The sequence below is a fragment of the Schistocerca serialis genome, chromosome 9 (assembly GCF_023864345.2).
Source record: "Schistocerca serialis cubense isolate TAMUIC-IGC-003099 chromosome 9, iqSchSeri2.2, whole genome shotgun sequence".
Taxonomy (NCBI): domain Eukaryota; kingdom Metazoa; phylum Arthropoda; class Insecta; order Orthoptera; family Acrididae; genus Schistocerca; species Schistocerca serialis.
The window spans coordinates 74,531,290-74,543,849 of record NC_064646.1 but is presented as its reverse complement, the minus strand read 5'-3'; positions in this window follow the sequence as shown (position 1 = coordinate 74,543,849).

Sequence of the window (12,560 nt, the reverse complement as noted above, 5' to 3'; positions counted from 1 at the left end):
GGCCCCGAAGCAGAACCTGCTTTTATCAGAGAACATACAGACCTCCACCCTGTCCTCTCATGAGCTGTCGCTTGACACAACTGAAGTAGCAAATGGCGGTGGTATGGGGTCAGTGGAATGCACGCTACAGAGCGTGTGTCCGGGAGCTGTCCTTGACGCAACCGATTTGTAACAGTTCGTAGTGTCACCCTGGTGTCAACTGCTTCTCAAATGCCTGCTGCAGGTTACTACGATACTCCAGAACCGTACAGTGATCAAGATGGTCTTTCCTCTCGGTAGTTCGACCTAGCCGTCCGGGAGTCCGGTCTTTTTGTGACCGTACTTTCTTGTGACCAACGCTGCTAGCACTCGTATACAGTGGCTACATTCCCGCCAAGTCTTTCTGAAGTATCGCAGAAGGAACATTCAGCTTCAAGTAATCTTATTACGTAATCTTACTACACGAACTCAGTGAAGTGTTTGTCGCCTTAAAGACATTCTTGACTAACATCAGATCACCACGTCCGTTCTCAAATGCGACTAACGCTCGCAATCATTACATCTAGTATTTAAAGAAAACGTGATTTACATCCTCATAGAGGCGCTACTAGCGCCACTCTTAGGTGTCTGGCGCAAAATGTGACTAGATATCGTCTTTCGGATGTAAAAGCACGCGTATCAACTTTCGTTTATGTCACACAACTGCTTCTTGGCGCTGCGATTTGTGTCCCGTTAGTATATTTCATGTACTCCAAATACGAACAGATGGATATGCTTCTTACAAGCCGCCTAGATAAGTATAGTTTGTTCATTTGGTTTATTGACCGATATGTTTACTGACAAGGGGAGGCCGCCAATTGTGAAATTCAGATTCGATTCATACTGCGAATAATAAAAGCTCATGGCCAGAGGTGTAATGTGGCAAAGCACCAAGATGCACTTCTCAGCCGTTGTTGAGAAAATCGACAGTTAAAAGAAACCGTTGCGGTGAAATACTCTCTACGATTAATAATTTTCTACAGCGTCGTGGTGCATCGGTAAGCGCTCGGGCTCGTAATCCGAAGGTCGCCGCATCGAATCCCGCGCCATGCAACTTTTTTTCATTATTAGTTTTTTGTAATTCAAATATATATATATATATATATATATATATATATATATATATATATATATATATATATATAAACTATTAATAAATTGCTTATGCATGTTGGTGAAGGCGGATCGTTCTCCAATTGTACCGCCTCCATTTTTCCATTTTTCCGTTTGTTTAGCAGGGTGTACCAAAACTCTCACGTCCGCACTGATTTTCGACAATGTTATAAGTTGTGCTAGGGACCGCATCTACCTTCTTTCGAAGTTAGCAGGCAACTACGCTGTTATGCGGCGGCTCGTTTCGGTCCATTCAACATCTGTCCATCAAGTGCAACGAGCGAGTAACGGAGTTTATATTTCATACCTGCCACAGAAAATTTGTGTTCGTGGGGTCTCTATTCTAATTCGAACGTTTGACTTACGCTATACGTATTCGTTTCGGAATATCGTTTCTACGTCTTCCGTTAACTATACGTGGTAAACATTATGAAGACAATTAATAACATTTGTGAAATACAACTTTATTTGCGGAAAATATAATGATGTTCGAAGTCGCCAGTTTTTCCACGACAAACGACTTTCAACAACTTATTATATGCATAATTGTTGCAACCGATTGCCGGGCGTGAGATTCGACCCGGCGACCTTCGGATTACAAACCCGAGCGCTTACCGTTGCACCACGACGCTGTAGAAAATTATAAATCGTCGAGAGTATTTCACCGCAACGGTTGAGCGCTCAGCTACGATCTACTCTCTTCTACAAGAAGGAAGTCAGTACCAAGTCTAAGTTATCTGTGCACCGTTCAATCTTTCGACCAACTTTGTTGTATGGGAGCGAAAGCTGGGTGGATTCAGGTTACCTTATCAACAAGGTTGAGGTTACGGATATGAAAGTAGCTAGGATGATTGCAGGTACTAGTAGATGGGAACAATGGCAGGAGGGTGTCCACAATGAGGAAATCAAAGAAAAACTGGGAATGAACTGTGTAGATGTAGCAGTCAGGGCGAACAGGCTTAGATGGTGGGATCATGTTACACGCATGGGAGAAGCTAGGTTACCCAAGAGACTCATGGATTCAGCAGTAGAGGGTAGGAGGAGTCGGGGCAGACCGAGGAGAAGGTACCTGGATTCGGTTAAGAATGATTTTGAAGTAATAGGTTTAACATCAGAAGAGGCCCCAATGTTAGCACTGAATAGGGGATCATGGAGGAACTGTATAAGGGGGCCTATCCTCCAGACTGAATGCTGAAAGGCATAATCAGTCTTAAATGATGATGATGGTTTCTTTTAACTGTCGGTTTTCTCGACAACGGCTGAGAAGTGCATCTTGGTGCTTTGCCACATTACACCTCTGGCCATGAGCTTTTATTATGCGCAGTATGAATCGAATCTGAATTTCACAATTGGCGGCCTCCCCTTGTGAGTGTAGCATAGAGGTACTGTAGATCTGTAGATGATCAACACTGGATCAAACCGGCCATCGAAAATTAATACTGTGATCGAAAGTGTGTTCTCAGACAATCTTTGGTATCCATAACTGCAGAGAGAAATATAGATGGCCTGCGACATCGGATTAATTAAAAGTTTTTCATGATTCGCGACATGCTGGCAATGTCTACCACAAAGAGTAAGGCAGTCCGTGTAACTATTATTTTCAGTATGTGAAAGATTGTAGATGTCCTCAAATTACACTTTACTGATGTTGGTTACTCATACAACATACGTAATCGATATCGGAATGCACATTCCATTCGCACAACATGCATGATCGAACTTGTATCCTGAAACCAATGTTGTATGTTTTATGAACAAGCATCAGTAAAGTGCAGGCTGAGAAAATCTGTAGACTTGCAGGTAATAAGATAAATTGTGGCAGAATAGCCCCGAATATGTTGTCAACAACGACTGTAAGATTGAAATCACTATTTTCCACCCAGCGAGGTGGCGCAGTGGTTAGCACACTGGACTCCCATTCGGGAGGACGACGGTTCAATCCCGTGTCCGGCCATCCTGATTTAGGTTTCCCGTGGTTTCCCTAAATCGCTCCAGGCAAATGCCGGGATGGTTCGTTTGAAAGGGCACGGCAAACTTCCTTCTCCATCCTTCCCTAATCAGATGAGACCGATAACCTCGCTGTCTGGTCTCCTCCCCCACAACAACCCAACCTCCACTATTTTACTGTCACGAGACTTGTATGTAAAAACGTGAAAATGAAGTCAAACAGTAAGTCAGAAGTGGCGAACATGAAAAAGTAGTCAAGAGCTATTATTCATAAACTGACAGGTTCTGGGACACACTATTATACACATCCTGTGGATCGCCGTAAGTTCTTCGTTTCAGTAACTCAACTTTGAAGTTACAATGGGTATTTACTTACCACATTGCATACATATTAAAAACAAGGTAGTTTAGTAAAATAAAAATTGCTACATCTATGCAAAGCGTCACTTTCTTCAGATATACAGGGTACTTGAAAGAGTACCATTTATTCATGAGGTGGTAGTGTTGCTCAAATCTGTAAGAAAATTTCCAGTAATCATTTGTCCGGAAAGCAGTATCTCTTGACAAATGTGTCGTTTTATTTGTGGCGAGTATTTTGTACTATTCGCTGGCGCAAGCCCTCTTAATGTTGTTCAATGTGCCTGTCTCAATGGTTGTAATTCGTAAAACACTGATTGTGGCGCTGATATCAGTCGTGGTAGTGCAGCCATCTGTCACATCAACTTCGCATACACCGAGTTAGCAGAAAAAGAGTAGCAATTCCGTGCAGCGTGAAAAAAACTGTACTATACTGTATTGTAAACGGTGCACTGGAGGCTTGCCATTCCACATGGAAAATGGCAGACATGACATTCTGTTATGGATCAGCCGATGGCAATAATCGTCATCCCCGCGAACTGTTTGACGGATGACACCTAACAACATAATAATGCATCTGCATGAATATTCACCAGGTTATTCCAGCGACATGCAGACGCTGGATCATTCGCAGCAGGGAAAACACATTGCTGTAGGTCTCGCACAGTTCGCATGCCCAAGATCGGGGAACAGCAATATCGACGTGCGGAGTATGATCCTGAAACACGTGTACGATGAAATGGTGTTGCTGTAGGTGTCAACCATGCTGTTGCAGAGTCAGTTCTACACGAGCTATCACATGTATCGCGTCCAAGCCCTTCGGCCGTCAGATCACCATGTCCGATTACAGTTTTGCCAATTGCTTCTACAACAGATTAATGAAGATTTGTAGTTCACAATTTGTATTTCATTTACAGACGACGCAGAAATTCCAAGACACGTCATACGAAATTACCACAATACGCTAATGTGAGAGGACGCAGATCCTTGATTAATGAGCGAAGTGAGACATCAACTTGGCTTCAATATCGGTTTATATGGACAGGAATAGTGGGTGGAAAACTCGTGAGTACATACATTAACGGGTTAGTTAGTTGATTGACTTGGGAATGAGTGGGTGGGGGGAGTGAGAGGGGTGGGACCAAACGGCGAGGTCATCGGTCCCATCGGATTATGGAGGGATGGAGAAGGAAGTCGACCGTTTCCTTCAGAGGAACCATCCCGGCATTTGTCTGAAGCGATTTGGGGAAATCACGGAAAACTTAAATCAGGGAGGCAGGTTTGAACTCTCGCCCTCCTGAATACTGCACCATGTCGGTTTGCAGAAAAACTGTGTACTTTATACGTAATAGGTCATCGGCCCATTTTCTACGGACTGAGCGACGGTTCCACTCTGCAACGTTGTGTGGACTATGGACTGGTCGCGAACGTCCGTGAGCGTGGCCTTCCCTTTCACAGGACCTCAATCCGTTGTATTTGTGGCTGTGGGGGCATGTAAAGGCCTTGGTGCCTACCCATCCCATTAATAAGGTGCAATAGTTACAGGATAGAAATGAAGCGAAACAACTACAGAGACGGGGCGTGAGTCGTGCTTGGGTAGCTCAGTTGTTGCCAGCACGGTAGCTCAGCGTGTTCGGTCAGAGAGCTGGTTGGCCTCTGTAATAAAAAAACTGAGTGGAAGGATCAACATACGAACCTGACCGGATGTCATGTGACGTCCGCAACGACCAAAAACAACGATCAATAACGAACAAAATGGAAAAAAAGTTGGTAGAGCACTTACCCGCGAAAAGCAAAGGTCCCGAGTTCGAGTCTCTGTGCGGCACACAGTTTTAATCTGCCAGGAAGTTTCATGTCAGCGCACACTCCACTACAGAGTGAAAATCTCATTCTGGAAACAACTACAGAGACCTTACTGGTCTCATGCAGATATGATTTTATGTTCGTGTGTAAGGGGGAATTTAAAATAGACTGGGGCGGCAGAGAGAATTTGGATGCAGAAGGGAGACATGCCAGGGTAATCCATGTAGCTATGTGAACCGCTGTGGCAAGGTGGCTTAGTGAACGGGTTACAAACTGAGTGACGAATTGCGGATGTCCCGGGTTCGATTCCCGGTTTTAGTAGAGATTTTAACTCGGCGCTTTGGTCTGTATACATTAAAAATTGCAGGATAATATTACCAGTTCATGTGACACATTCTGAATGGAACCAAGTGTATTTGAAAGAATGCACGTTTCACTGCGAAGAAATGATGAAGGAGGTGTTAGGATTAGAGTTGTTCGAACTACCGTAGGGTACATAGACTAACATAAGTAACTGTAGACTGCAGTACTTTTCCTAGTAGCGTTGGCGAATTAAGGTTGTACGTGCGTTACCTGTTTGTTCGGTGTGTTGCGTAGCTATTGGGTGTTACCTCCTAAGGATAATTTTCTTCACATATGTAACTGGTGTCTTACTAGATTCCCCAAACAGCCGGGAGGAGTGAACTGTTTAGAAAGTGAGTGAGGTTGTATAAAGGACTGGTTAACCTAAGAAACATTTTTGCTGTACATATTTATCGTTCTGTCTGTTACTTGAAAGTAATCAGTATTTACAGTACAACTGAAACTGTCACGGCTTAACTCAGATTTCATTCGAAAATTGTTGATGTGGAATGCAAAACCGATAGTTGTTGCAGTAAAAATAAACAAGACACATTTGTGATTTAGTGCTATAAAACACAATTTCATCAACAAAAAGACAAAATAAAAAACTTCAAAACACAAAATATCAAAAATCGCTTCAGTACTTCGTTAACTTAAATAAAATACGTTTCTGTTGTTCACGAACATCTTTCTCATTTATCAATAATAAAGGAAACTTTCTATAGAGTACAAAATGAAAACAATAATTATATGTAATTATGCGATCATCTAATTTTTATTACTTATAAAATGCATTTTATATTACGAAAGGAAATAAAATACACAATGGACTAACTGACTAACACTGAATGATGTGCAATTCTAATTACTTGCAGAACAAGCAAAAAAAGAAAGAGAAGTCGTCAGCCCCCAGTTTCTCTCTTACACACCCATTGTGTTTCTTTCTTTATCACTGACAGAATGCTACCAATATTACTGGCAATTCTATCATTTACCATGTCATTTATATATTGTACCGAAAATACCGAACAATACACTTGGTAGGGCACAACGCTAATCAGGATGTATGGTAACCACTGGAGCACTTCCTACAGTATCAACTTCTACATAATAGACAAATAAGAATTAAAAAACTGATTGGCTGAGATATGTCAAAACGTATTATTTCCGGACATATCATTATAAGAATGATTCTTCCAGTTTTTGCCAATAGTGCCTCCCGTATTCTGAAAATGTGACACTTTCTTGTAGACGCCACATATCTTTGCAGCAGATGGTGCATGTAGCAGCTAGAATTGCAACACTGTAGGCTTACAGGTCACTGAACTGCCAACATATCGTTGTCGTACCCTTCCGCGCCAAATTCGACTGCCTCTCGAAATTTAATGTCGCATTCGTCCGCCACTTAAAGACTACACTTGGACTCCAATTCCGTTATGCGCTCCGGCCGAAATTTACAAAACATAAACCAAAAGTTATCCCCAGTATCCGTTGTCTCATTTTTTTCTCTTGTTGTTCCTCATCCCGAAGGCGGTTGATTTACTCTCAAAGATCGAACAAAGGTATTTGAAGGATAGCGTCCATTTACTATTTATAACATATAGCTTTCAATCAGCGGCGAACGGCGGCGGTAAGCCGGGGGGAAAGGAATGTCTCTGAGATTTATGCGGGTGCTGTGGCTGCGGTTTGATTTATCTGGCGCGGCTAGCATAAAGCATCTGCCGTCCGCGCTCGACCGGACCGCCTAGGCTCGCTGCCGTGGCCTCGTCTCCGCCAGTGTGTGGCGCCTCAGCAGATACTGTGCAGAGGAACTGCCGGCAGCCACCGAAGCCCTCTCCTCCTACACCTGCAGTTGCACGCCACCCAACACTGTACAACGAGTCAAGGAAACGTACATTGTACTGCTCCCTCCCTTCTACATCTACATGGTGATCGAACGGAAAGTGGTCAGGAAAATATATGATGCTCCTTAAGACAGACGACCCAACGTACATCATCCATCCAGGATGGAGACGTAGGTCTTAACAGTTGCATACCAATGCTGTACGTTGCACTGGCCAACGCCAATGGGAGGGGTCAACGACTGACCCCACAACCATCACACATTCTCTATCTAGGATAAATCACATTACTTATGTTATTTCCATAATTTTGGTAGATTATCATTACTGGGAAAGGGTTTATGGGACATTTTAGCAAAAAATAAATAGTTTTATTACATTTATTTGTATTAATTTCACAATTACAAGGATTACTCAGATTCACATTCAGAACACTTTGCAGTACGAACTACTTCTTCTTTCTTGGTGTGTGCAGGGCAGATATACTTCCTGCAGGAAGTGCAAGCCTTCATGTACTTACGGTATTTGCTTCTGGCGCATAAGTAACAGCGTCCTTTCTTTGGAAGATAATGCACAGCTGCACGTGTTACTTTCCGTCGCGGCTCCGTGACGTTGTTTACTCTGCTCACAGCACCTTGATTTTGATTACACTTATACCCAAAAGTTGATAACGCTGTAGTGTATTTTGAGTGTAGGCCTACAGCATTTTGAGCGCATCTTTTCGTGTTGTGGTCACAAAATTCACGAGTAAGATCTTTCAGGTACTTCTTTCTTCCAGAACTCTTTGTCGGGTAATTCTTTGTCCATTCCTTATGTGTATCTTGAAATACAACATATGAATTGTATGCTGCAATGTCAATCAAGTCGAAAAACACCGCCATTGACCATCGACGCGTTGCTCGACTGCAGCTGTACGTTCTTACACACTTATCGAATGTATCCACTCCTGACTTTGTACAATTGTAGAATAGGATGGTGCCTGGCTTCTCTTCCGTCACATTCATATCATGATGTTGGGTTGGTAATACTGTAACAACCTTTCCTTTCTTAGGCATTTAACTGACTAAAGTGGCATCATCACTAAAGGCAAATCGTATTGTTCCCGGTGAAGCTTTTTTTAGAGAAACAGGACGGAGTTCTTGAGGAACATCGCGTTTGTCACTTCGAATAGTACCAACTGTAGTTATTTTCTCTTTCAAAAGATCAGATGCGAGTGGAACGGTAGTGAACTTTCTGTCCATGGTAACATTTCTTCCAGATTGTTTCAAGTTAGACATTTCAATCACTCTTCTAACTATTTCAGGATCACTGTTATGGTTCTTCTCATTAGCGTGCTTTCCAGCCTAGGGACCCGCAGCGAAGCAGTATTTCGTATCTGAATCATATAACAAGTTCACCGCTATTTCATATTTTTCTGGTTTTGTTGGAATATATAGCCTGAATGGGCATCGCCCATGGAAGGTCACAAGTTCTTCATCCACTGTGACTGTCTCACTAGGATTACAAATCTCAGTAAATTTACTAACTATCATGTTCCATATATCCCTGATAGGAGCAAATTTGTCGGTCTGTTTTCTAGCTGCTCGAGTTAGAGCATCATCAAAACGCAAGCACTTCTGTAAGAGCCTCAGTCTATGCTCCGAAAATGAAGCTCGGTACATCAGAAAGTTTTCTTTACTAAATATATCACGTAAACTGTCCTTGTTCTCTCTATGGACTCCACAGTTGAATAGAATTCCAATTGCTGGCACAATTTCTTCCCTTTCAAATGCTTTCGAATTTTTTATGAAAATATCTTCAGATGATTCCCTAAGATTTCCAAGCTTTTGATTGGTACACATCAAAATGTTATCCAGGATGTTATCATCGAAGTACATGAGAAAAGCTTTACCTGGTGTATCAAGTTTTATCCCTGGCTTAGTTCCTTTCGGAGTTCTCATTACGTTAGCAACAGACCTTCTCCTTTGATTTACGTAAGGGCTTCTCTTCCATATAATACTTGACGGAGCCACCATGTCTTTTTCAAGTTGATCAATTTGTGCTTTCGGCCTCGGTCGTCTTCTTGTTGGTTGAATATCTATAAAAATATGAAAACAGAATCATCACTAGCAAACTAAGCACCCTACCGAGACACACATCCTAATATACTCCAAAATATCTGCAAAAAGTAATAAAAATCAATACTTACCCTGTTCATTTTCATCCAACTCGCTGCTGTCAGAAACTACTTGATCTGGAATTTCCATGACTACATCTTCAGTTTCACTGCATGAGCTTTCGGATAGTTAAACACTAAATTCATTGTCTGAAGTCTCAAGCAAATTTCTAATTTCGTCATCTGTCAATTTCATCTTCTTATACATTATGTCAAATGCCACAAAGGTATTACCCTCCACTCGACACACTGTTTACCGGTTGACTGCGAGTGGTGATTGTTGACCTGCTACACCTTCAGGTATAACAATTGCTCTAACTCAACAATGAGTGTAAACCAAAAGCTGTTCTTATTGTCGATTGTAGCAATTATAATTACGATAAATATCATGTATTTATTAAATAAACTACTGAACACGACAGGACTTTTAGCCTAAAAACTTCGTTGGGGTCAGTTACTGACCCCCCCCCCCCCCCGCCCCCCAATTGGTATGCAACTGTTAAGGAGCATCAAATATTTGATGTTCCTTAATCCAGGCTACCCAACGTACGTCGTCTGTCTGGGATCTAGATGTAAGTTGGGATCCCTGTCTTAAGGATAATCAAATATTTTACCGACCAGATACATACTGAGGCGACAAAAGCTACGGGATACCTCCTAACGCCATATTGGTCCTGCTGTTGCTCGGCCTAGTGCAGCAACTTGGGTTGTGTCCTGGACTTAGCAAGTCAGACGTTCTTTGCACAACAGTTTTTAGCATGGATAGGGACTGCAACTGCTGTGTTCGGATGCAGGCTGAGTTGGCATCCCTTCGCTTCCAGCTTCAGGCAATGTTGGCTTCGGTCACACAGCTTGAGGCTGTTGCCAATGGGCATCACTGTGGGGGTCCGGATGGGGGTTTGTCGGGGACGGCCAGCTCATCCCACGCATCCCCCGATCGGACTACGACTGTGGCTGCCCGGGATACTGCCCACATTGAGGCTGATCCCTCCTCAGTGGTAGAGTGGGAGTTCGTCTCGAGGTGTGGCAGGGGGCGAAAGACATTTCGGAGGGCTGAACGAAAGGCCTCTCCAGTTTGTCTGACGAACCGGTTTCAGGCTCTGTCTCCGGCTGATACTGATCTTCGGCCGGAGATGGCTGCTTGTCCTTTTCCAGAGGTTGCCCCTCAGTCTGCAAGATCCGGGCAGTCGCTGAGGGTGGGCTTGCTGGTAGTTGGGAGCTCCAACGTCAGGCGCGTAATGGGGCCCCTTAGGGATATGGCAGCAAGAGAGGGGAAGAAAACCAATGTGCACTCCATGTGCATACCGGGGGGAGTGATTCCAGATGTGGAAAGGGTCCTTCCAGATGCCACGAAGGGTACAGTGTGCACCCATCTGCAGGTGGTCGCTCATGTCGGCACCAATGATGTGTGTCGCTATGGATCGAATAAAATCCTCTCTGGCTTCCAGCGGCTATCTGATTTGGTGAAGACTGCCAGTCTCGCTAGCGGGATGAAAGCAGAGCTCACCATCTGCAGCATCGTCGACAGGACTGACTGCGGACCTTTGGTACAGAGCCGAGTGGAGGGTCTGAATCAGAGGTTGAGACGGTTCTGCGACCGTGTGGGCTGCAGATTCCTCGACTTGCGCCATACGGTGGTGGGGTTTCGGGTTCCGCTGGATAGGTCAGGAGTCCACTACACGCAGCAAGCGGCTACACGGGTAGCAGGGTTTGTGTGGCGTGGACTGGGCGGTTTTTTAGTTTAGATGGCCTCGGGCAAGTACAGAAAGGGCCACAGGCTCAAAGGGTGTGGGGCAAAGTCAGGACATGCGGGGACCAAGCAGCAATCGATATTGTAATTGTAAACTGTCGAAGCTGCATTGGTAAAGTACCGGAACTTCAAGCGCTGATAGAAAGCACCGAAGCTGAAATCGTTATAGGTACAGAAAGCTGACTGAGGCCAGAGATAAATTCAGCCGAAATTTTTAAAAAGGCACAGGCGGTGTTTAGAAAGAATAGATTGCATGCAACTGGTGGTGGCGTGTTTGTCGCTATTAGTATTAGTTTATCCTGTAGTGAAGTAGAAGTGGATAGTTCCTGTGAAATATTATGAGTGGAGGTTACACTCAACAACCGAGCTAGGTTAATAATTGGCTCCTTTTACCGACCTCCCGACTCAGCAGCATTAGTGGCAGAACAACTGAGAGAAAATTTGGAATACATTTCACATAAATTTTCTCAGCATATTATAGTCTTAGGTGGAGATTTCAACTTACCAGATATAGACTGGGACACTCAGATGTTTAGGACGGCTGGTAGGGACAGAGCATCGAGTGACATTATACTGAGTGCACTATCCGAAAATTACCCCGAGCAATTAAACAGAGAACCGACTCGTGGAGATAACATCTTGGACCTACTGGTAACAAACAGACCCGAACTTTTCGACTCTGTAAGTGCAGAACAGGGAATCAGTGATCATAAGGCCGTTGCAGCATCCCTGAATATCGAAGTTAATAGGAATATAAAAAAAGGGAGGAAGGTTTATCTGTTTAGCATGAGTAATAGAAGGCAGATTTCAGACTACCTAACAGATCAAAACGAAAAATTTCTGTTCCGACACTGACAATGTCGAGTGTTTATGGAAAAAGTTTAAGGCAATTGTAAAATACATTTTAGATAGGTACGTGCCGAGTAAAACTGTGAGGGACGGGAAAAACCCACCGTGGTTCAACAACAAATTTAGGAAACTACTGCGAAAGCAAAGAGAGCTTCACTCTAAGTTTAAACGCAGCCAAAACCTCTCAGACAAACAGAACCTAAACGATGTTAAAGTTAGCGTAAGGAGGGCTATGCGTGAAGCGTTCAGTGAATTCGAACGTAAAATTCTATGTACCGACTTGACAGAAAATCCTAGGAAGTTCTGGTCTTACGTTAAATCAGTAAGTGGCTCGAAACAGCATATCCAGACACTCCGGGATGATGATGGCATTGAAACAGAGGAT